The following is a 23413-nucleotide window of genomic DNA, read 5'->3' on the forward strand; positions in this document are numbered from 1 at the left end:
ACTACCCATATTTTAAGTCTTGTGTTTTTGGTGAAGTCTGCCAATGCTTGTTTCCAATGGAACAACCTTCAACAACACTTAAGTTATCTTTACTCTAAAATGAAACATTGAGATTTAAATTTTGTACCTCCCCTGCTTAAATAGTACAAGAAACTTCTTCGAGTATAATGCATATTGGCATCTCTCCTGCAATTTATAGTCTTATGTAATTACCTCCAGTAGAATACTTACAGGATGAGTGATTTACCCATGATCATAAGATGTGTCAGAGGTACCACTTGAACCTCGATCTTCATATATTTGAGACTAGTACCATGCTTTCTCTCAGGAATGCATTTAGCAGTATGATTAGACTAAAATTAAATAGTGTCCAATAATGAGGTTCATATAATTTAATTTTGATGGTATTGAGGAATCGATACTTAGCATATCTTAAAGAAGATTTTATTTCATTTCACAACAGCATTTAAAGCATTAAAAACTGGGGCAGCTGGATAGCTCAGTGGATTGAGAGTCAGGCCTAGAGACAGGAGGTCCTAGGTTCAAATCCGGCCTCAGCCACTTCCCAGCTGTGTGACCCTGGGCAAGTCACTTGAACCCCATTGCCTACCCTTACCACTCTTCCACCTATGAGACAATACACCGAAGTTAAGGGTTTTAAAAAAAAAATAAAAATAAAAAAAATCATTAAAAACTATTGGAAAAGGGCATGGTGCTAAAGAGCTGGGGATACAAAGAAAGGCCAAAGACATCCATATCCTCCAAAGAGCTCAGAATCATTTAATGAAGGATACCGCATGCTTACACTATACATTTTAGGTACAAGATATGGGAAATGGCAATAGAGGCAAAGCTTTGGAAATAAGGATTGGGAAAGTTTTCCTGCAAAAGGTAAAATTTTAGCTGGAACATGAAGGAAGCCAAGAAAGCCAGGACATAGAGATGAATAGATAACATTTCATTCATGGGGGGACAGCCAGTGAAAAAACCTAGAGCCAAGAGATGGAGTGTCTTGTTTAATGAACTGAATAGAGGTAAGTGTCATTGGATCAAATGTTATGTGGTGAGTGGAGTGTGTGTAAGGTATAAGAAGACTGGAAAGTTAGGGGAGAGGGTCTAGGTTATGAAGGGCTCAGGTGCCAAACAGGATTTTATGTTGATCCTGGAGATAATTGAGTATGAGGGAGACTTAGTTGAACCTTCACTTTAGGAAAATGGCTTTGGTAGCTGAATTAAGTCTATCCTGGATTGGTCAGGGATATGTGGGAGGCACATCCACCAGTAGGCTAGTACAGTAGTCCAGATGTGAGATGATGAGGTTCCACATCAGGTTGTTGGCAAGAATCAAAGATTTGTGAGCATGAGGGGTTGGGAGGATGATATTTCTCATTACTGGAATAGACAAGGTTGAAGTGGGGAAAGGTTTTGGGGAAAGATAAAGAGTTCTATTTTGGACATATAGAGCTTAAGATATTTACAATGCATTCAGCTGTATATGCCTAATTAACAGTCAGAGATAGGAGACTAGAAGTCAGCAGAGAGGTTGATGTTGGACACTAGGATACAGGTCTTTCCTCACTGTGGGAGTGGACACCACCATGATCTGGAAAATATGCATAAAATTTTTTGTCCCTCTCTTCAAGGAAAAGAAGTCCTTTTTCTCCCCATGAGGTGCTTACAGTACCTTATTAAAATATGTGGGTTAAGTATTTGTAGGTCAGTGTTACGATATCTATATTTCTAGCCTTTCTGTGTCATCTGTTGGCTTTCACATTCTTTTCCCAAACTTTTAACTTTTTATGTATTTTAACTTCAAAAAAGAAATTGTGTATATTTATGGTATTAAAAGACAAAATATATTGATACTGCATGTTACTATACATATATTTTATACATTTCTAAGTTTTCTAAACTTTTTCTATGTCATTTTCTGGCCTTCGTATTTTGACTATGGCTTCTGCAAAGCTCTTACAAAATTCTCATTTTTTTTTATGTCTAACCAGATTATATCAAAACTGTGATGGAGGAAGTTGTGATGTGGAGGGGATACCTGTATTTGTTGTTTATCAGTGTCATGAATAAAGGCGTGCTTATCATATTTGCTTATGATACAAAAGTGAAAGGGATAGCTAATGCTGGATACAAGTTACATCATTGGATTGAATCTAATTAAGCAAACATCAATAGAAATGTGTGGTTTAAATAAATATAGTTCACTTAGATCAAAATGTCAACTTCACAAGTATAGAATGGAAGAAGCATGGTTGGGCATCAGTTTGTCTGAAAAATAACTGTGGAGTTTAGCAAAATGTAAGGTCAGTATGATTCAACTTTGAGATATGGCAGCTAACCTGTCCCAGAACCCCGTCCCCTCCTCCCAAAACAAACAAAAAGACTCAGAGACAAAAAATTGTCTGATTGGCCTATGTTGAGAGGGCTAACTTTTAGCAATTAGGAATATTGTATTCAATTCTGATGTGATACTTTACATAGCATATTAAGAATATACAGAGGGGAATGGTAACTAGATGACCTTGTAGATGGAGTCTTGGAACTCAGGAAAACTTTAGGTCAAATTTTGCTTCAGACACTAGCTGTGAGAATCTGGCAAGTCAGTTAATCTCCCTCAGTCTCTGTTCCCTCATCTGTAAAAAGAGGGTAATAGCGCCTACTTTTTTAGGATTCTTATGAAGATAAACGAGATAAAATTTGTAAAGTGTTCACAATTTTTTTTAAAAGTTTTTTTTTTTAAACCCTTAACTTCTGTGTATTGGCTCATAGGTGGAAGAGTGGTAAGGATGGGCAATGGGGGTCAAGTGACTTGCCAAGGGTCACACAGCTGGGAAGTGTCTGAGGCCGGATTTGAACCTAGGATCTCCCGTCTCTAGGCCTGACTCTCAATCCACTGAGCTACCCAGCTGCCCCCCGCAATTCTTAAAATGCAATATAAATGCTAGTTATGATGAAAGACTCTGAATCTGTGCCCTCTAAGTCACGATTGAAGGAGCTTGTGATATTTAGTCTAGAAAATAGAAGATTTTAGGAATGTTAGTTATGTTAAGATATTCCAAGGGCTAGGGTTATAGAAATTTTGAAATTTGGTCAGCTATAAGAAAATTGTTAAATCAATTATTGTCTAAAGATTGGTGCCATATAAATCTTCTATATTATAATCATTGTTATTTTACTATTGATTGATGATTCATTGATTATAGTGTTTTTAAAATCTATCTGGAATTACTTCCTTCTTTAAAGCAGTTATAGAGTTTGGGGAACATGATAGTGATCTTAACTAATAATTTCTATTATAGGAATGTCACCAGAGTTTCATAAGTCATAAAATGATGAGATTTTTTTATTTGAATATATTAGTATTGCAGAGTAGTTTTAAAGGAATTTTCTGTAGCCTGATGACTGAGAGAAAGCCAGTGTTTTAAGGAGTATTGTGCTGACCTTGAAACCAGAAAGACATACTGTGAGAGTCTAAGAGGAGATGGTGACTCCAGAATAGGAACCATGCACCAGGGAAAGTATTTGACATTAGGCAAGTCACTTAAATTCAGAGTTCTAGGCAAGTCTCAAACTATAAATTGTAGAGAAGGTGCTGATTTGCAGTGGCAGAGGGAGCTTCCTCACGTGGCAGCCCCTAATAGTGTATCAATGACAAGTCCAATCCAATGTCTCTTAGGACATTTGAATCATTTCTTTTTTGTTTTTGCTTTTTGTCTACTAATCTTCACTAAGGACATTGCCCTGCTTTGAATATAGAATTCTTTACTTAACTGCCGTTTATTTTATGCTAAAGCAATAGTATGAACTATCTGAATTTATGATATCACAATCTCACATATGTGTCTTAGACTATTTTTGCAATGACAATTCTAAACTTAAGGCATAAAAATTTCATTCTGCAAATAGCAGAATGGATATCTCAAGATAATTTGTAGATTTTTGTCAGACTTAAATATAGTTTTCCTTTTATTATTGTTGCCAAAGAGGAAAAAAGTTCAATTGACTCATTTTTCAGAATTATCTTGATAATAAGCAGTCATTTCATCTCAGTTATGTAGTATCAGTTTTGACTTATCAAAGTATTGGAGACAATAGGAAAAAGAACTTAAAGTTACTTTTGTGGAGCAGTGATTTGCTGTCTGTGCAGAGATATTAAATGTCTTTGTTTCAGTAATCTTAACTTAAAGATAATGTGAGTTCTAAATAATCTAAAATAATGCCTATTCTCAAGAGAAATGATCTTTATTTAAAAAGGAAAACAGCTTATTATAGTTGCTTTTCCCCCCTTTATAATGTGCTTAATGTCTGATTGAATTGTTTATAAAATGGAATTTCTTCTTAGACTTACAACAAACAATACAAAATTATTTACATTATTGAATGAAAAATTATGTCAAATTAAACTTAGAAATCCCATAGCTTGACAACTATTGATAATACCAGATAATTAACAATGTAGGAATGTATTTATGATGTATTTATTTTAAATATAAGCACAAAATTAAGTGCAATTAGGGTGTTTTTAAAATATTGGATAATTAAAAAATAGACTTTATAATTAGTCACTTTTTGGCAGTTCAACAAATATTACTTAATTCCTATAGTGAAATAAATTAAAATGAACTGCTTTAGTTGTGAGCATTTAATATCCTAATATATGAAATCAGTGCTATTTCTCAGACTGTGGTGTATAGGACAATAGAGTTTTTGTACTCCTAACTAATTGTCCTTTTTTTGTGTTTTTTTCCCTTATCTCAAATTCATTTCTCTAGAAAATTAATAATACATGTTTTGCTTTATGCTTTAGTTAATAGAGTGGATGGAGTATTGGATCTAAAGTCAGGAAGACTAGAGTTGAAATTGGGCTCCAACACTAATTAGTTATGTGATCATAGGCAAATCAAACCTTTGTCTGCCTCAGCTTTTTTCATCTGTAAAATGGTGCAATATAACACCAAGCTTCCAAGGTAAAGGAGGATCAAATGAGCTAATAGTTATAAAGCACTTTGTAAATCTGAAAGTACTATATAATCATTAGCTATTATTATTATTGTCATTGTTTTTGTCATCATTATTTTAGAATTTTTGGACTTAATTATAGACAGTAAAGAAGAAATTTTGTCTCTGATTTCTGTGCATGTTTTAGGCATACTTTATGCTGTGTCAAACCAGTAATGGGTCAAATCCTTCTGCATATTTAAATGGGTTGTGAATTCATTTAATTTTTATGACTTTAATTAGAAATTTTATTTTACAAAAATTCTTGTCCCTAATACTTCAGTGTGAATTTGTTTGCAAGCAGCCTTTTTTTTCTTTTTCCTTTATTCTGTTTATTTAAGTATTTGGTACTTTCTGAATATGGATCTATTAGTTGAACTCCTTTCATTTTTAGCAATTTTTAAAAAGAATATGTTAGTTGGCTATATAGTATAGAAACTCAGAATACAAAAATGTCCTAGAAACATGAAGCTTCTGAATCTCACTGTGACCATACCTCATTATAAAAGATATATGAGTTTGGCTGTCCTTCCTTGCAAATCTTTCCAGGGCAGAAATGTTTTACTGATTAAATTGTTTAATACAGCTGTTGAGTTGGTACAAAAGTAAGTTAAAAAAAAAAGTTCACTGCTTGTTTCACAAGTGCCCGAAATGAAGTTTTTGACTGTTGGTTGTTTTTTTTTTAAAATAAGAATTTAGATATTTAATTACCTATAAGTGTTTTAGATAAGTAGTTGCTAAAACAATATTTTTAATGTTATGACAATAATTATTTAACCATTTTTAAGTATATTTAGGAGAGCATTCCCTTTATGCTAGAATCTCTAAATACTACCAAATGTAGTTTAGATATTTGGTATAAGGCAGATCAGATTTCAATCCTGTACCGAGGAAGATTATTACTACATTTGCTATGATTTTGTTATGTCACAGTTTGATTTATAAGTTAGCTATAGTCTTGAAAATAGTATTAGGACAAATGTATATTAGATATGTTCTTTCTATATGTATGGATATTTTATTTGTTGAAATCAGAAGACATAGAAATGACTTAATTCATATTCATAGAAACATTCAGTGTTCAAACTGAAAGGAACATTAGAGGTAATCTGAGTAAGGCTTTTCATTTTACAAACAAGGAAACTGAGACAAAAGTTGTATAACTGGAAGGGGCAGAGGCTGGAGAGATTGAAACTTTATCTTCTGAATCCACGTTCACAGTTCTTTCTGGCATGCTGTGTTTATGTCAGGAGAAGTGCTTTGATATTCTTTGGAAAGATTTTTCTCAATGTAGTTCAATTTCATTTTACATGACGTTTTCTACAAACTATTTTTTATTAAAATTCTGTAATAGTGATCCTATACCCTTGCCAATGAATGGATGATGAAGTTTATCAGGTAAAGTTTCATTCACAAAGAGCATAATGTGTTGATACTTGTGTAATGTGTAAAATATTAAGATAATTATAGTTTTTACTTTCCATTTGTTCCTATTCCTCTGGGAAATGGAATTCAGTAGAGAATATGTGGTTTGAAATATGGAATGCTGAATAAAATAATTGAAGCACAAAGAACTTGGTTGAAGGTTGTGGAAAGCTTTCTGTTATAAACTTTCAGAATGTATTTTTACTTACTTTGTCTTGAAGTGATGCTTTTTTTGTGGGAAGGGGTGGTCCACATTCATGTGTTTGTTCTTTTTTCTTCCTCCATCTTCAAATAAAACAAACCCCAAAGAATTTACCAGTATATATGTATGTATGAATGTATGTATGTATGTATGTATGTGCTTTATGCATGCAATAAACTTTTGGGCATCTGTAGCCTGTTTCTCCATCAGCAAGTAGAAGAATGGGTTCTGAACATTTAATTTCTTTTCTAATATATATTACCTTAGAGTTTTAAACATTTGGTTGCATTCTTATATTATTTTTTAAGAAAGATAACATCTTCACAATTAGAATGCCTTAACTAGGCAAAAATTGATCAATAGAAATATATAACATTTTATGAATTTTATATATTTTATATGGATACTTTTATCCTTGTCATCTATATCTTTATGTTTGCATATTTGCTGATCTGTCACTAGATGTTTATAAAGTATATAGTCTAAATTTACTTTCACTTATTTTGATTTACATGAATGCTTTGATAGAAAAGCAGTAATTTGCTCCAGACATGGTCATGTTTTAAAATCTTTATTAGTAGAGTAAGGGAAAAGATAAAACCAAGTAATCTTCACAATCTTGTCTATCTAAGAAATTCTGATCTAGCTCGTGGCCCATTTTGGTTTTGAATAGGTCATCATCTTATATATTTACAACTTGTAACTGCAATAACATTAGTAGTAGCTGAGGGATTACATAACACTCCAGATTTTGCACACATTATCTAATTTGATTCCTTTTATAACCCAGACAAATAGGATAACTTCAGGTGTTATACCCATTTTACAGAAAGGAAACTGTAGATAAATCTATCCATTCATAAAGATCATCTTTTATATCTGGTACCTAAAGACAACCATCTTAGCGTTTTTTAATGCTATATATCACATGTAGATTTGGTTTTTGTGCTCATGACAAGACTGCCTTTTATTTTCTGATCTTTCTGTTATTCCCTTCTATACTTTCACACTTCAGCCTTGAGATGTTGAGTCAATGATACAACTCATTGACAAAATGGAATAACATACCCTGAGACTAATGTAGCTTTCCTTGACTTAAATGCTGACACCACTCGCTTTTCCATATTATCAGACCGACTCATTTTCCTGTGGGAATGAGGTTATCCAGAACCCTATCTTAAAATTTTACAGTATCACACACACATTAGAAGTCAATTTTCTGTTAGCAGTAAGATGTCAACTATTTCAATGTAAATTTATCTGAAAATTAAAATAGGTTGGATTAGAACAGTTTTTTAGAGTTGGAGGGGTACTAGCAATCTATGTTTCTCAAACTGATGGGATTATGAAGCTGCATGATGTATTCTGATTTTTGAAAAAGAAAAAGTTGCTTTTGCAAACAAGCACACACAGCAAACATTTCTACTTTACTCTTAGCTATACATATTGTTACTTGCACACATTGTATGCATAGTAATTTCATGTGAATGCTCATAATTTTTCATATGACTGAAATGTTGACCACTTAACCTAGAATTTGTCATTAAATGCAATCAATAATATGTAATGGTCAATCATTTGATTATTAAATAAATACTAAGATCTTGAAAGTAGTTTGGCTGAGAGGGCACTAGTAGTTGTGGGGAAGGAAGGGCTTCATATAGTAGATGTTGCTTGAGCTATTTTCAAAAGGAAGAGAGGGAATCTATGAAGTATAAGGTAAAGGAAGATTACATTTCAGATATGTGATGCTCAGGCCAAAGGCTTAGAATTAGAATTAAGTGTAAGAAACAGAGATACCAGTTCAGCTGGATCATAGAGTGTGCGATGGGGAATAATATCCAGGGAGACTAGAAAGATCTATTGGGACCAGCTTGCATAGATCTTTACAAGGCCTAACAGAAGAGTTTATATGTGATTCTAAAGTAGATTACTGGAGTTAATTTAGTAGTAGAGTTACAGTGTCAAATCTACTCTTAAGTAAGGTTTCTTTGGCAGAAATGTGTAGGTTGAATTGGAGTGGGTTTGTATCAGCCTTATGGGTGAGAGGTGTTGATGGTCTGATTGAGAGAAAGAATATGAGAGATGTGAAGGAATTGGCCAAAAGAGTTGGTAGCTGATTGGATCTTAGATATAGAAGATATGACTATGGCAAGCTGAGTCAATAAACATTTATTAGGCACCTACTATGTGTCAGTCACCGTGCTAAATTCTGGATAAGTAAAAATGAATATAGTCCCTGCCCTCAAAGAACTCGAAATCTACTAAGGGAGACTATATACAAATAACTGGGTACAAAAAAGTTATATTCAGGATTACTTGGAGACAATCTCAAAGCTAAGGCACTAGCATGAAGTAGTCTTAAGAAAGGCTTTTTGCAGAAGATGAGATTTTAGCTGAGATTTAAAGGTCCCAGGAAGTGGAGAAAAAGAGGGAGAACATGTGGGACAGCCACCAAAAATGAACAGTTGGTGATAGAATGTTTTGTGTGAGGGACAACAAGCATGCTGGTTAGTGGGTTTCACATTAAGTGGAGGGAAATAAAGTTTCAAAAGACTGGAATGGTAGGAAGAGGCCAGCTTATTGAGGACTTAAAAGTCAAACATGAATTTACATTTACTCTTAGAGGTAATATGGAGACTTGGTCAGGTCTTGAATTTTAGGAAAATGAGTTTGATAGCTGAGTAGAGTGTGGGCTTGTGTGGGGAGAGACTTCAGATGAGGATACCAATCAGAAGATTGTTGCAGGGTGGTGACAGTGACAGGAGAAAAGGTGGCTTATACTACAGATGCTGCAAAGGTGAAGTCGATAAGACTGGGCAGAAGATTAGTTATGGGAGAGAGGAATCAAGGATGACAACTAGGTTGCTAGTCTGAGTAGTTGAGGAGATGGTGGTACATTAGAGATTAATAGCAAGTTCAGAAGAGGAGGAGTAACTGGTTCAGTTTTGACTGTATTGTGTTTAAGAAGTCTCCAGGACATCTAGTTGAAGATGTATGATAGGTATTTGGAAATGTGAGATTGATAGAGGAGACTAGGGGGTGAATAAGTAGATCTCAAAATCATATAAATGTATATAGATATCACTTTTTAATTTATAATTATTTCTGATATGGATGTACTGAGTATTATTTTATTAATTATCAAACTGATTCCAAACAAATATTTATTTCTCTCTGAAAAACTTACTTGTAATATTATAAGATTTGGAATAAAATGGATTTAAAATGGGATTAAAAAACATGTATCTTTGATACCAGAGGAAGTAGACATTAAAAAAAATTTTTGAAGAATTTTCTGAAACTCAGCTGAAGTTTATCTAATGTAAAGTGTTCAACTCCATTTAAAACTTGAGAATCTTGACCCTTTTCCTTTCTTTCATTCTCTTTCTTTTGTTTTCCTTCTTCTGCTTCCCATCTTCCAATTTCCTTTTTTTATTCTTCTGTCTTCATCTTTTGAAAGTGATTCCCAGAATTTACTTGCCAAAATCTACATGGAAGGTTAGTGATATAAGCAGAAGTTGAAGATTACTTCTTCAAATTCCCACAGTAGTACTTTTTCTATCACTCTGAGTGTCATGAAAAGCTTAAGAAATAATCCTTCTGTTATGCTGGACATTAGACAGACTGCCGTTTTTTGTCTCCACATGATTTTTTTTTTTAATAGAGAAGATCAGTCATTCAACAAGCAGAGTGGATAGCTGATATTAATAGTGTGTTGTTTCTCAGGCCTCCTTAATATATTATTTTATTCTCTCTTCTCTACAACTCCATGTAGTTTTTACTACAGGTTTTTTATTTTTGTTTTTGTTTTTTATAAATGAGAGATTGAGGCCCAGAACAACTAAAATATTTACCCATAGATTATATTTGTATGGCAGGGAATTTTAACTCAGATCTGAACACATAGTCCAACATTCTTTCCACAAAACCTACTTGCCAAAGACTAAGAAGTGATTTGATTGTGTCTTCAGCTATAAAGTATGACCATTGTATCATTAGAAATATCTTTTAATAAAAGTACTAGAATTCATTTATCCAAATGAATGTTGTACTTCAGAGTTAGTTACTTTGGGAGGACATAAGATATTCTATTGAGCAAAATATTTTTAAGTTTCTCTTTATAGACTCACCATTATACTCCTAGTCACACAGTATTCAAAGTCATGCTTTGCTTTTGGCCAAAAATTATATTTTTATCTATCTTATTCATTACACTAGCGTCCAGAGTCCAGTGTTCAAACTTTTTGGCTGATAGTAAGACTGAGAAAAATATGTAAGCTTTTTGATAGTTGTTCGTTTAGTGTCTAGTGTTAGTAATTTATTGAATAGATCATTTATATCTAAGACTATAATGTACATGAAAAAACTATGTGGCTTATCCACAGAGACATCATTTGTTTTCTATAGAATATAGCACAACTAAAGTCTATTGCAGTTTTGTATATTTTTGTGCTAAAAATGAGATGCCTATTATACTTACTAATGACATATATAAAAATTTTCAAGGATTAAAAAAATTTCAGTCACTTCTATTGTCTGTTTTCACTGAATTCATCCTGGAGATTTTTATTTGTTTTCAAATAGGATTTTTATCAGTGACAGATGGACTCAAAATTTTCTACTCAGAAGCTCTTTAAGTAATTCCTAACAACCATCATTCCTTTACCTAAGTCATACAATAATTTTACCTCTTAGTCAGTTCACAAAAAACCTATAATCCCCTGCTCTGTATAAAGGTTAGTATTTGGGATACTTAGTTATCTATGGTATAAACTTTGCTTTCAATGATCTAGCCACCTTATATAGATAGAATAGAAAGAGAGATGCAAAGCCTAAGCTGATTTCACCATGTTATCAGACCAGTGATCACTTTTGTATGAGAGAAGTTCTGAGTTAGAGGGAAGAAAGGAGTGGGAAGGTGGGAATAGAGAGATTGACACAAAGTTTGAGAGAGAAGTAGAAGTAGTAGACTAGTGAACCATACATCACTCTCTTTTATCATGTCTATGGTTTGGTTGAAATAACACTTATTTAAAAAAATAAACACCAATAATAACAACACAAAGTTTAAATCTAATCCTTGCAAATGCACCTAACATTCCAGTTCCTCCTCTTCCAAGTTCTGCACCTGCTTCTCTGAAAAAGAAATATACAGAATTTATAACTACAGTAATGTTGATTTTTTAGGGTCATTCGCAACTGTGTTTGGAACTAACTTTGATATTTTAGTTTTAAAACTCTGTTTCCCAACAAAAGTCATGTGACATCAGCAGTGAGGTGCAATAAGAGCTCTCTTAGGATTACATTAAATAGAATGGAAGACTTTAGGTCTATAAGGTTGTGTGGGCTTGAATGTGATTTTTATTTGATATATGAGCTGTGACATAGCTATTGCATGACTGAGATGTGCCTGTAAGCGTGTACTATGCAGATGGGGTTTCTCTGAAACAAAGCCAGAAATAAAATCTGAATGTGCTCATTTAGAGGGGAAGAATACTTCATAGAACATATGGAAACATTTCTTAAGTTTTTTTCATTAAATGAGCCTTTTACTTTCTAAGCATTTTTTATGATTGTTCATGTTAACATGTCAAATTTACCAAGTTCAGTGAGAGAGGGGAAAAAAGACATGATACTCTAATGCTGAAAAACAAATAGAATCCCTTGAGGAATATCTTAAATTCACAACTTTTGTTTTTCTAAATACATTATTAGAAAATTAATATTAGAGAAGAGGTATATCTTAAACTCATAAATGTCTAATAATTCTAAGGTGATTCTGGAATTTTACTAATATTGGACAAATCTTTTCAAGAGTATGATAAAGTAGAGTAATAAATATGAGGTGTTTATTCTCAAAGGTAGTTTATTCTCAAATTTTTTTTGTAGATGTAAGTTATTGAAAATAGGTGGATCCAGGAATCATTATGATCCATGTGCTTTTGAAATAATATAACCTTTTCCTTTAAACTGGTAAATCTGAAAAATAACTTTTTTCCCCTTTATCGTGTCCAAATTTTCCCTGTGTAGTGAAGAAAATGACCAATTATTAATAGTTATGGCTTTACCTTAGTTCAGTTCTTAATTGTTTTTGTATCGTAGACCTCTTTGACAACCCAGTCATGTCTATGGCTTTCTTCTCATAAAATTATTTTTAAATGCATACAATAAAATGCATAGTACATCAAAGAAAACCAAATATCAAAAAACAGTTTTTACAACATTTTTAAAAAATCATGGATTACAGAGTAAAAATCCTTGCTTTACTGGAATTATCTCAGACAGAATATCATTAAACATATTCATAAGCTGCTATATTTTTATCCCTTTTCCTATATAATATGAAATATAAATGGCCTCATCTCACATTCATTAATTTCAAAAGAAAAATCGCCAATAACTTTATCATGTTTATTCTAGTTTGTATATTTTCTAAAATACTCAGCTTTGTTCAAAATTTCCTCAACAAGGTATAGTGAAAGTAACTTACAATATTATTTGTATTTGCATTTGCATTGGGATGGTTTACAAAGATTTTTCTCATAGATTATCTTTGATTCTCACTACACCCCCTGGTGGATAAGCAGGGCACAAAAGTGTCATTGTTTTCATTAAATATATAAGAAAATTAGGTCCTAGAGATGATAAGTAATCTGGGCAAGTCTTCTGATTTGGGTCAATTCTCTTTCCACTGTTACCTGAAATCACCTTAAAAAGGAAGGTGTATTCCACCCCTCTTATCCCACCTTCAATCTAGACAATATATGTGACTCTATTAAGAATTAAGAACACTATAGTCATCTTCTTTATAGGATCTTAAATCATAGGATGTCTATCTCCAAAATGCTAACCATTTTGGGCAGCTCTATTCTTAGGGAATGTCATTTTATGGTTATCCTGTTGTAATCTTTTCCTCTTTGAAGCTAATTTTACTGCACTATTTGTCTTCTTATTTGTCATTTAAAAGGGAAAGGGAATTAACATTTTATATAGTGCCTACTATGTATCAAGCACTGTGCCAAGGACTTTATAAATATTATCTAATTTGATGTTCACAACAGCTCTAGGAGAGGTACTGTTATTCTCATTTTACACTTGAGAAACCTGGGACAAAAAAAGGTTAATGTCACACAACTAGTGTCTAAGGCTGTATTTGAATTTAGGTCTTGACTCTAGGCCCACCTCTCTTTCTACTTTTATCCTCTTACTTCCTTGTAACAATGAATATGTTATTTTCAGGACTGTGTGTCCTCTTTGTGTTTTATCAACTGGTAGAGAATCTACTTGGTCTGCCCATTAACCTTGTAGAATTCATTGCTGTATTTAACTTATTACAACTTTAGGGTTTTAGTTTATTGTTGGAATTGCTTGATTACTGAAAATGTTGCTTTTTTCCCCCCATGCCATCAATTCAGAATCAGCTGATTATTTGGGTTCTTGCCAGATTTATTTAAATGCTAACAAATGGGGAGGAAATTTATACCTAGATTTATATTTTTTAAAAAAATAGTAAAAATGCATTAATTTCATATTTTGTGGTAGAAATGCTTAACAAGTCTGCTAAAAAATTATATATTTCTCATTACCAAGGTACATAGGCGAATAATATATATGGGTAATATTTACTTGATATTTATTTCTCTACTTCAATTTCTGCATTCTAGGATTTTTCATTTTCTAATATTAAAATATAAACAGATTGTTACAGAATTTCCTTCTACATGTTATCTGTACAAGAACTCTTTGTACTGTTGGCTGTACTCTTACACAGTTCCTTACTACAGTAAGTAAATACATTACCTCAACTCTTAATCAGCCTACTATTGCCACTGATGACCCAATGCTTAAATTGTAACTCTATGCTGCTGACCCAGACTCTGGAGACTTATTTTATTTTATTTTTTTGATGCATTGCTGTAGGCAATTTCAAGGGTGTGGAGCCAAACCATTTTCTCCCTTGGATTCATTTCCACAAGTATTTCCTATGGGAGGCTTAGCCTTCCTTCCAAATAGTTGAATTTTAAAATTATTCACCTATTCTCTGATTAGTGGGTGGAGGCTCAAATCTGCTTCCTGCTACTTTTATCCACTGAACTTAATATAAGATTGCTTAATGTTGAAGTTAAATAATTCTTGAATTTTGCTGTTCCGATTCTGCCTTTTTTTGGTAGCAGGTTTTAAAATTTGAATCCTTTTGCAATTTTTTCATGGTTTAGTAGTATTTTATGCATTCATGCTTGGAATGTTTTTGACTGATTTTAGTCCGTTGAGAATGTAATTGAGAACCTTCAGTTTATACGCAGTTGAAAAGAAGTTTAATGAATTGCAAAGCTTGGTTCTTCATTTTTTATTAGTAACTAATATATTGTTTGTGAGGAAAGATCCTGAACAGTACAACCAGAATAGATCTCATTTTAAACATTAGTAGTTTTCCTTTTGAAAAATAAAATTATATAATTTAAAAGATTAAAGGTAGTTTTTCTTTTTAATATATGTGGATATTTGGGGTCTGATCATTTATACCAATAGAAATAAATATAGGTGTATTTTTGCAATGACATTTTTATGTGTGATGGCTTTTTTAAAAATTCTAGGTTTAATATGAAATCTTGTCCTTTTTAATATGAAATATTAAAATATATAGGCTTGAAACAAAGGCAAAGGAGTGATCCTCATCTAAATAATTAAGTCTAGTGATGTTTTAAAAATAAAGTACATGATGTTTGTATACCTTTGTGTATGAAATAGCATGTAGTTTGTCCTGGAGCATCAAGTTGCATTTTTATAGGTATATGTATAAATTCTCTTGATATGGGAAAGAAGGAACATATATCTAGAAACTTAAATTTTTAGCTATTTATGTTATAGTTGTAGTAGATTAAAAATTGGCCTTGAAGCAAGGAGACCTTGGGTTCAAATAACCTTGTCTGCTGTCACACTGGCTTCATGACAATGGGCAAATCTTTCACTTAGTGCTCTAGACACCTCTCTAAGGTTATGAATGGCATCTCTTTACCTTGGGTTGCTGTGCCATTGGATCTAGTATCCTTTGTGTGAACAGTTAGATGGATGCAGCCAGAGTGAAGGGAACAATTTAGAGACATTTAGAATAACTAAAGTGTGCATATATTTTGAAAAAAGACAGTGGAGTGCAGATGTCAAGTTGTCTCTGATTTGAGCCAGGCAGAATAAAGCAAACAATGAACTCATTAGAAGGTACTTTTGAGACATGTATGATGACTTGACAGGCACAGAAAGGCTAGAACTCCTCTCATTGAGGAGGGGTTTGTTTATTATGCTTAAATCTAGTCATAGTTAATGGACTTAATGGTTTTGAATTGTTCTAAATGTTTCTTCAGACTTTGGCAAGGTCCATCTGGACATCTGAGGATAGATACACGTACTTGTAAAAGAAAAAATTGTAAAATGGTAGAGATATACACATAACCAAGATGTGTACATACATGTTAGGCACTGTGCTAGTTAACTAGGAAATGGGACCATAAATTTAGAGGTAGAAATAATGATGTAACCAAGTTAAATCCTTTCATTTTATTGTCTTTCATTTAAGAAAATGTGACTTGAGCAAGGTAAGTAAGCTAGTAAGTAATAGGATTTGAATGCAGGTCCTCTAATGTTAAATTCTGTACTTTTCCTGATGTATTAAGTTACTGTAGGGGATAGTAAAGAGTACTCATGTGATCTGACCAGTATGTAGTACAATAGGGCTCTCACTTCTTTTCTTTTGTACCTAAATTAGGGATATAATAATCCTGTTATTTGTTTCGAGGAAATAATTGCCAAAGTTAAAACTGTAGGCAATTTTGTCTTCCCTAGGGACTTAATTCTATAATTGTAGTCTCTTTATACCAAAAATACCAACAACAACAACAACAATAAAACCCTATTTTTTTGATCTGTCATTTGACATTCTAAAGAGAAAAGGGTACCCAAATTAATTTTTAAAATAGAATTGCATTTGAATCAATTCAAAGCCATCCTGGTAAGTTAAGTCAGCAAGGATTTATTAAGCTCTCACCATGGGCTACACTGTGCTAAACACTGAAGATTCAAATGTAAGTCAAAAGATTGTCCTTGCTCTTAGGGATCTTTAAAATTATTTACCTATTCTCTGATTAGTGGGTGGAGGCTCAAATCTGCTTCCTGCTACTTCCTTCCAGAGCGGGAAGACATGAAAGGAAGCTAAATGGGAGGGAGGAAAGAGGAGGTCACCACTCAGGTGCATGATAATCAAAGTATGAGTGTCAGGAGTATAGTATGGAGAGGTATGAAGATATGACGACTTCTTTAATTTGGAGATTCTGAGGGGGGAACCAGTTAATCATACCTTCCTCCCTCCATCCCCTTCTCTCTATGTACTTCTTAGTATCCCTCTGGTTCTCCCTCTCTCTGGTTGTGCCTCCTATCCTCTATTGGTTTGGGCTGAATTTTCTCTTCCTCTTTTGAAAAATTGTAAGATATAAGTGATAACTCTTTTGGAAATGGTATGAAAGATACAAGGAGAAATGTCAAATCAAGTCAACAAGCATTTATTAAGCACTTTCTGTGTGCTGGGCACTGTGTTAAGCCCTGTAGATACAAAGGAAGTGAGGAAAAATAGCCTTGATTTTAAGGAACTCACAGTCTAACATGGAAATCCCTATACATATTAATTGTTTACAGAATGAATTGAAGATAATCAATAGAAGGAAGGCATGCTAGTATTGAGGGAAGATTGGAAAAGCATGTGGATATGGAGTATTTGTTTGAGTATCAATGAGGCCAATGTAATTGGATTGTAGAGTATGTGGAGGGGAGAGAAGTCAAGAAGAATGGAAGGAAAGGGAAATGTTCAGGTTTTTGAAGTGCCAGAGTATATATTAAGTTTGATCTGAGAGCCAAAAGGAAATCATTGGAGTTTTTATGGAAAGGGGATTAGTGGTGATAGGGTCTGAAAGATTGCTCTGGCAGCTGAGTGGAAGAAGAACTAGAATGGAAAAAAGACTTGAATCAGGTTGCACATCCATTAAGGACATTAGTCCAGACTTGAGGTGATAAGAACCTGTACCAGGATGGTGGTAATGTGAATGGGGACAAGTGAGGCATACATGAAAACTATTGCAAAGTTAGAATCAGCAGGTCTTGGTAGCTGATTGAGTATCAGAAATATGCTCTGTAAAAACAAATTATCACTTAAAATTCTTTTTTTTTTCCTTAAAGAAGGATTTATAGACTTTTATTACACTGGAAAGTCCATCAAGTCTGAGGAACTCTAATCTATAAGTTGTGTAAACAATTTTAACACTAGTTTCAAGGATAAGTTCATTACCTTTTATGGGGGAAGGGGGAACGAAGACAAGCATCTGCCAGCCTTCTTTGGCCACACATAGTTCATTTCTTGCTTCACAGTGGAACCAAATGCCATGAGCCACAACCAGATTAGTGGTAGCTGTTGCTCATATAATACTGGATACTGTACTGCATTTTGAGTTAGAATGACTAATTCTACTGCCTTGTTTTTTATTTTTCTGGTTGGAGTCATGTATCTCTGGACCTATGATTTTACTTGTGTGATGAACTTTTGTGGTTGTAGGCTCTCCACTGGTGCAAATGGCCATCTCATAATTTATTGCCTTAGAGAATTGCCTGTGACACTGAGAGGTTAAGTGATTTGCCTGTAGTCACACAGCTAGTATGTGTTATGGCAGGACTTGAATTCATCTTCTTGACTCCAGAAATGGCCCCTTTTTTTCACCATTCCACATTGTGCTGTTGATTCACAAGAGCTTACATGCTAATACAGTCTAATGATGGGATATTACATATTTATAATATGGGATTTGTTATATATAATGATAGCACATAGTAAATACTTAATAACTGTTTATTGGTTAATTGATAGGATATGTGTCAATAGGTAAGCTAAGATAAAATATTGGTATATGACAAAAGGAGAAATTCATTAGACTGAAAGGAAATCTGAGAAGGAAGAGAACTCTTTTACCAAGGTTGGCAGAGGAGGAGATTAATTGCTATCCTCATGGAGAAATCGACGCCTCAGGCCCAGAGTGGTCACCAAAGAAGAGGGTTTGTATTCTGTGCCTGGGGACTGGTCTACATAAATTAGGTCCTGAGCCTGGAGAAGAGCAAGATGAGATTAGCAAACTACTAGTGGTTGACTTTGACTGGAACATGGAATGTGAAAAGGAGAATAAGGTAAAACAAGACAATAAGGATAAACTGGTATTAGATTTGTGAATGATAGATCAATAACCTGCATTTTCTCTGCTAGGCACCAAAAATCTATTAATTGTTTGAGATCAGAGGAATACCATGGCCAGATTTGTGTATTAGGATTATTTATTTAGCAGCTGTGTAAAGGAATGATTAGAGGATAGCAGCACTTAGCCATTTGGAATACTTTTACAAAAGTCCAAGCAAAGGAGGTTGAGCCTAAAGTTGACCGATGCAGTGTGAGTAGATATAATAAATGTGGAATAAAAAGTACTTCTTATGTATTGATTATTCCTTCTCCTTCATGCCTATATTTCTCTGAGGGTTCTGTGCTAAGTACTGGGAGCATCTCGGTACCATCAACAAAAACAGAGAGGTTGTGAGGAAGGGCAGTATTAGAAAAAAAAAATGTTTCAGTTTCATACATGTTGAGTTTGAGGTGCAACCCAGGAAGTCCAGTTAGAGATTTCTACTACATAGCTGGAAATAAGTGATTATAGTTCAGTATTCAGCAAAAGGATAGAATGGTTTATGGCACAGAAGATGAACCATATTATTTCATTTAATTCACAAGTTAAAGCACCACTCCAGATGACTTTCCTGAACCTCAATATATCTACTTTGCATTTCTAAACAATCATCTAGGTAGCATCTCAAATTTGGTTTATCTGAAACTTAATTCAACTTTCCATTTAAATCAGTTCTTTTCCAAATTCAGGTTCATGGAATTTTATCACATCATATATTTAAAGCTACAAAGGATCTTAGAGTTTTACTAGTCATCATAGTATAAGGTCTTGGAAGTCATCTTTCATTCTGCCTTTAGCACCTATCCATGTGTCTAGTTGATTCTTCATTTTTAGTCTCTTTATAGTTGATCTCTCTTTTCATTTTTCATTTTTTATGTACCTCATCATAACTCAAATGTGGGACTCTTGAGAGAAAGGGCTGTTTTTGCCTTTCTATCTGTAACACTTAGCATAATCATAAACATTTGGCTGAGTGTACTATTTCAAGTCCCTTAAATGGTTTCTCTTTGCTCAATCTATCCTTGTCTGAAGAAATTTATTTTTTAATTGCTGCTTTTTTCTATACCTACCCTCAATAAACATTTTTCTCTGATACTTAAGCTTAGTGTCCATTCACACACTTATTATTCTGGGGCAGGCCTTCATCACTTTATGTCTAGAATATTGCAGTAGACTTTGAGTTGTTTCCCCTTGCACTGAGTCTGCTTTAGTCCATCAAATGTCAAAGTGCTTTTCCTGAAACAAAGGTCTGTCTTTATCGCTCTACACCAGGGTCTTCCTTTTACCTTTGTGCCTAACTATTTACATGGTTCTTCTCCTTTAGAATGTGTTTTCCTTGGGGTTAAGGACTGTTTTTGCCTTTTTTTTTTTTTTTAATATCCTCAGTATTTATCACAGGACCTGCCATGTAATAGCCACTTAATAAATGTTTCCTGGCTGTATTATCTTCACAATTAAATATAAAATGCTCTTCTCTTTGGCATTTAAAACCATTTAGAAACTCTCTTCTTCTAGTCTTTTTATACTTTACTCCCTATAAGTGCTCTCTGATCCAGGTGTACTATTTCTTAAACACTATAATCCATCACCCAATATCTTGTTAATATATGGCCAACTTTCAAGAAAGAATTTTGTTGGTTCAAGTTCAGCCTCTGATTCATACTGGCTTTGTGATCATAGGTAAGTCATTTATCCTTCCTCAGGGTCCCAGGAAACTCCCTAAATACCATAGTTTTGTTTCAGGTCTGCATTGGTAGATGACATTACCCACTTGGGTGAAATCACAGGATGGCATGCACCGAAATATACTTAAGGGGTGTGTGTGTGTGTGTGTGTGTGTGTGTGTGTGTGTGTGTGTGTGTGNTATACTTAAGGTGTGTGTGTGTGTGTGTGTGTGTGTGTGTGTGTGTGTGTGTGTGTGTGTGTATTTTTGCTTGTAGGCAGCATAGTGCCTATGTGGAAAGAGCAACAGACTCAGATTCTGCAGAATTCTGGACTAACAGCCTGATTTTGACGGTAATTGGCTGTAAATTTGTAAAGTGGAGAGGACTGGACTAGATGGCTTCTTAAGGATACTTCTAGTTCAAACTCTGTGGACATATCATCATAGGCATATCACTTAACTTCTGTGACTTCAGCCTCTTCATATATAAAATGGGGATAGTCTCTAAGCATTTACTTTTCTGGAAAATTGTCTTAAGGAATAAATATATTAACATTTAAAAAATTTTGTAACCTTTAAAGCAATTGAGGGAATTTGTTTTGGTTGACTCTGCATATTTGTTAAAAAAGATTTTTTTTCTTCATTCTTTTCTCCCCATATAGGGTGGGGAATGGGAGGGAGAGTAAATAGATTTCTATTAATTAAAAAAAAGTCAGGTTAGGGGATAGTACAAGTTTGGAAGGTTGCACGCACTTTCAGATAAGGTCACTGTATTATTAGTTTTGTTTAATAGGAGTACTTTGTTATGAGATCTCTTATGGAATTGAGATAACCTAATCTGTATATGTTTGTAATGTAAAAACAAAACATATAAATAAAAAATTTTAAAAGCCTTTGAGGCACTATTTAAAATTCAACTTTTATTAGTTAACTTAAAAAATATACCTCTTGATTGTTGGCTATATTCCCAGCAGGTAAAATTGTCAGATAACTGATTTCTAGATAAATAAAATGACAGTATGTTCTACTTTATTTTCATGGTTTTCAATATATTCAAAATATTGATTTATATGAAAGGAGATTTACATGCAAGTTCCAGTTGAAGTCTGTTGGGAAATAATAGAATTTAAAAATTAAATTATAAATCAAAATAAAAAATGGAATTTATAATACATTAAAAAAAACCAAACAAACAAACCCTTACCTCTTGTCATAGAATCACTATTGTATATTGGTTCAAAGGCAGAAGGGTGGTAAGAGCTAGGTAGTGGAGGTTAAGTGACTTGCCCAGGGTTATACAGCTAGGAAATGTCTGAGGCCACATTTAAACCTAGGACTTCCTGCCTCCAGATCTAGCTTTCAATTCACTGGGCTCACTAGCTACCTCTTATATACCCTTTAAAAAAAAGTTTAGATTTAGTCAAGAATTTAGTAATTTCCTTAAGGCAATTGTATTGTTTTCTTCTTTTGGCATCCTGGAGAATGACAGTTTTTGGATATTTTTATTGTGAATTCATTTCTTATCCTTTTGCTCTTTATATACTATATCCTGGGTAATTTGCCAGGATTTATAATCTACAAATCCATTACTAAAACTTATTTTCCTAAAGTTAGGATCACCTAACTTCAGATAAATCCAAGGTTAGAAAGTCAATTTAAAAAAAGTTTCAATTAAATTATAAACACTTCTGATCCAAATATAAACACTTCTGATATTTTAAAGAATAAAACTTTTAAAGGAATAGAAAAAGGTCACAGGACATAAAGCATGCAAAGAAAAAAGTTATACAGGTTATTACATTAAAAAAATATATATGCACATATATATATAATATGTCATCTAAATTGGAGGGAGCAGCATATGTTTATAATACAGAATAAGCCCAGTGGAGGGGAGGGGCTGAGAACATGGAGTGTTTACCTCAACTAGATATTGTTGGAAAATTTGCCTTGTGGTTGTCTGAAGAGGAGAAATGAAGTGCAGCTCCTTCACCTCTACCCCTTAACTAAACAAACATTAAAATATGGGGTGGACAAAGGTCAATCTAGGCAGCATTGCTGATTATGTTCAGATTTTATATAAACTAGTTGTTGGGCTGAGTGTGTATGTATATGTGTCTGCGCGTGTGTGTGTCTGCACAAGTGGGTGCTTTGAGATTGTGAGGGGTAATAGTATTTTCTATATTCAAAGTTTGATGTTAGATAATTCATTCAATTATAGGAAGATATTAACTATAGTTGGCTTTATGTAAGCTCTTTGTATATTTTCAGTTGTAAGAAAGGCAGCTAAAATTTAGTGTTCAGGAATCATGTTTAGCTACTTTAAACTCAACATGGGAATGTGATCAGGGTCTTTAAAGTTTAACTAGCCCCTTACTGTAATTGAGCACAACTCTGGCATGGTGCAGAGCAATTTAAAGATCCCAGGTTCCCTACATTTATCAGGACCCTAAAAGGTGCTTCTAGGACTACTGTTACTTGCATTTGAAAGTTTACCCTAATCTCATAGGTTTTCATCCCACACAAGTTTTCCACCCACCTATACAAGTAGCCCTTTTTCTGTTTAATATTTTAAATGCTTGTGGCATCTTAATTGGATAGTCATATTTCTGAATTAAAACCAAGTTTCAAGCCTTAAAATGTACTCTCTCAGTATACATTATTTTTGCTGACTGAGAAGCTTGTTGCACATGTAGGTGGAGAGCTGATTCAGGCAAGAGATTATGGTTTGCTATGTAGATTTTCAGTCATCTCTGTTGAGGTGGTTGAATTTGTAGGAGTGATTGAGGCCAGTCAGGGAGAAACTATAAAGAGAAAGAAGGATTAAGACAGAGTTTTGGTAGTAGC

At 33.6% G+C, this 23413-nt stretch overlaps 1 protein-coding gene across 3 annotated transcripts in view; it reads left to right on the forward strand.

Moving 5' to 3' along the window:
* VPS13B (vacuolar protein sorting 13 homolog B) overlaps positions 1-23413 on the forward strand; it is a 1074400-nt gene that overhangs the window by 197070 nt on the left and 853917 nt on the right. The window lies entirely within an intron of this gene.

The sequence above is a fragment of the Gracilinanus agilis genome, chromosome 1 (genome assembly GCF_016433145.1).
Source record: "Gracilinanus agilis isolate LMUSP501 chromosome 1, AgileGrace, whole genome shotgun sequence".
Classification (NCBI taxonomy): domain Eukaryota; kingdom Metazoa; phylum Chordata; class Mammalia; order Didelphimorphia; family Didelphidae; genus Gracilinanus; species Gracilinanus agilis.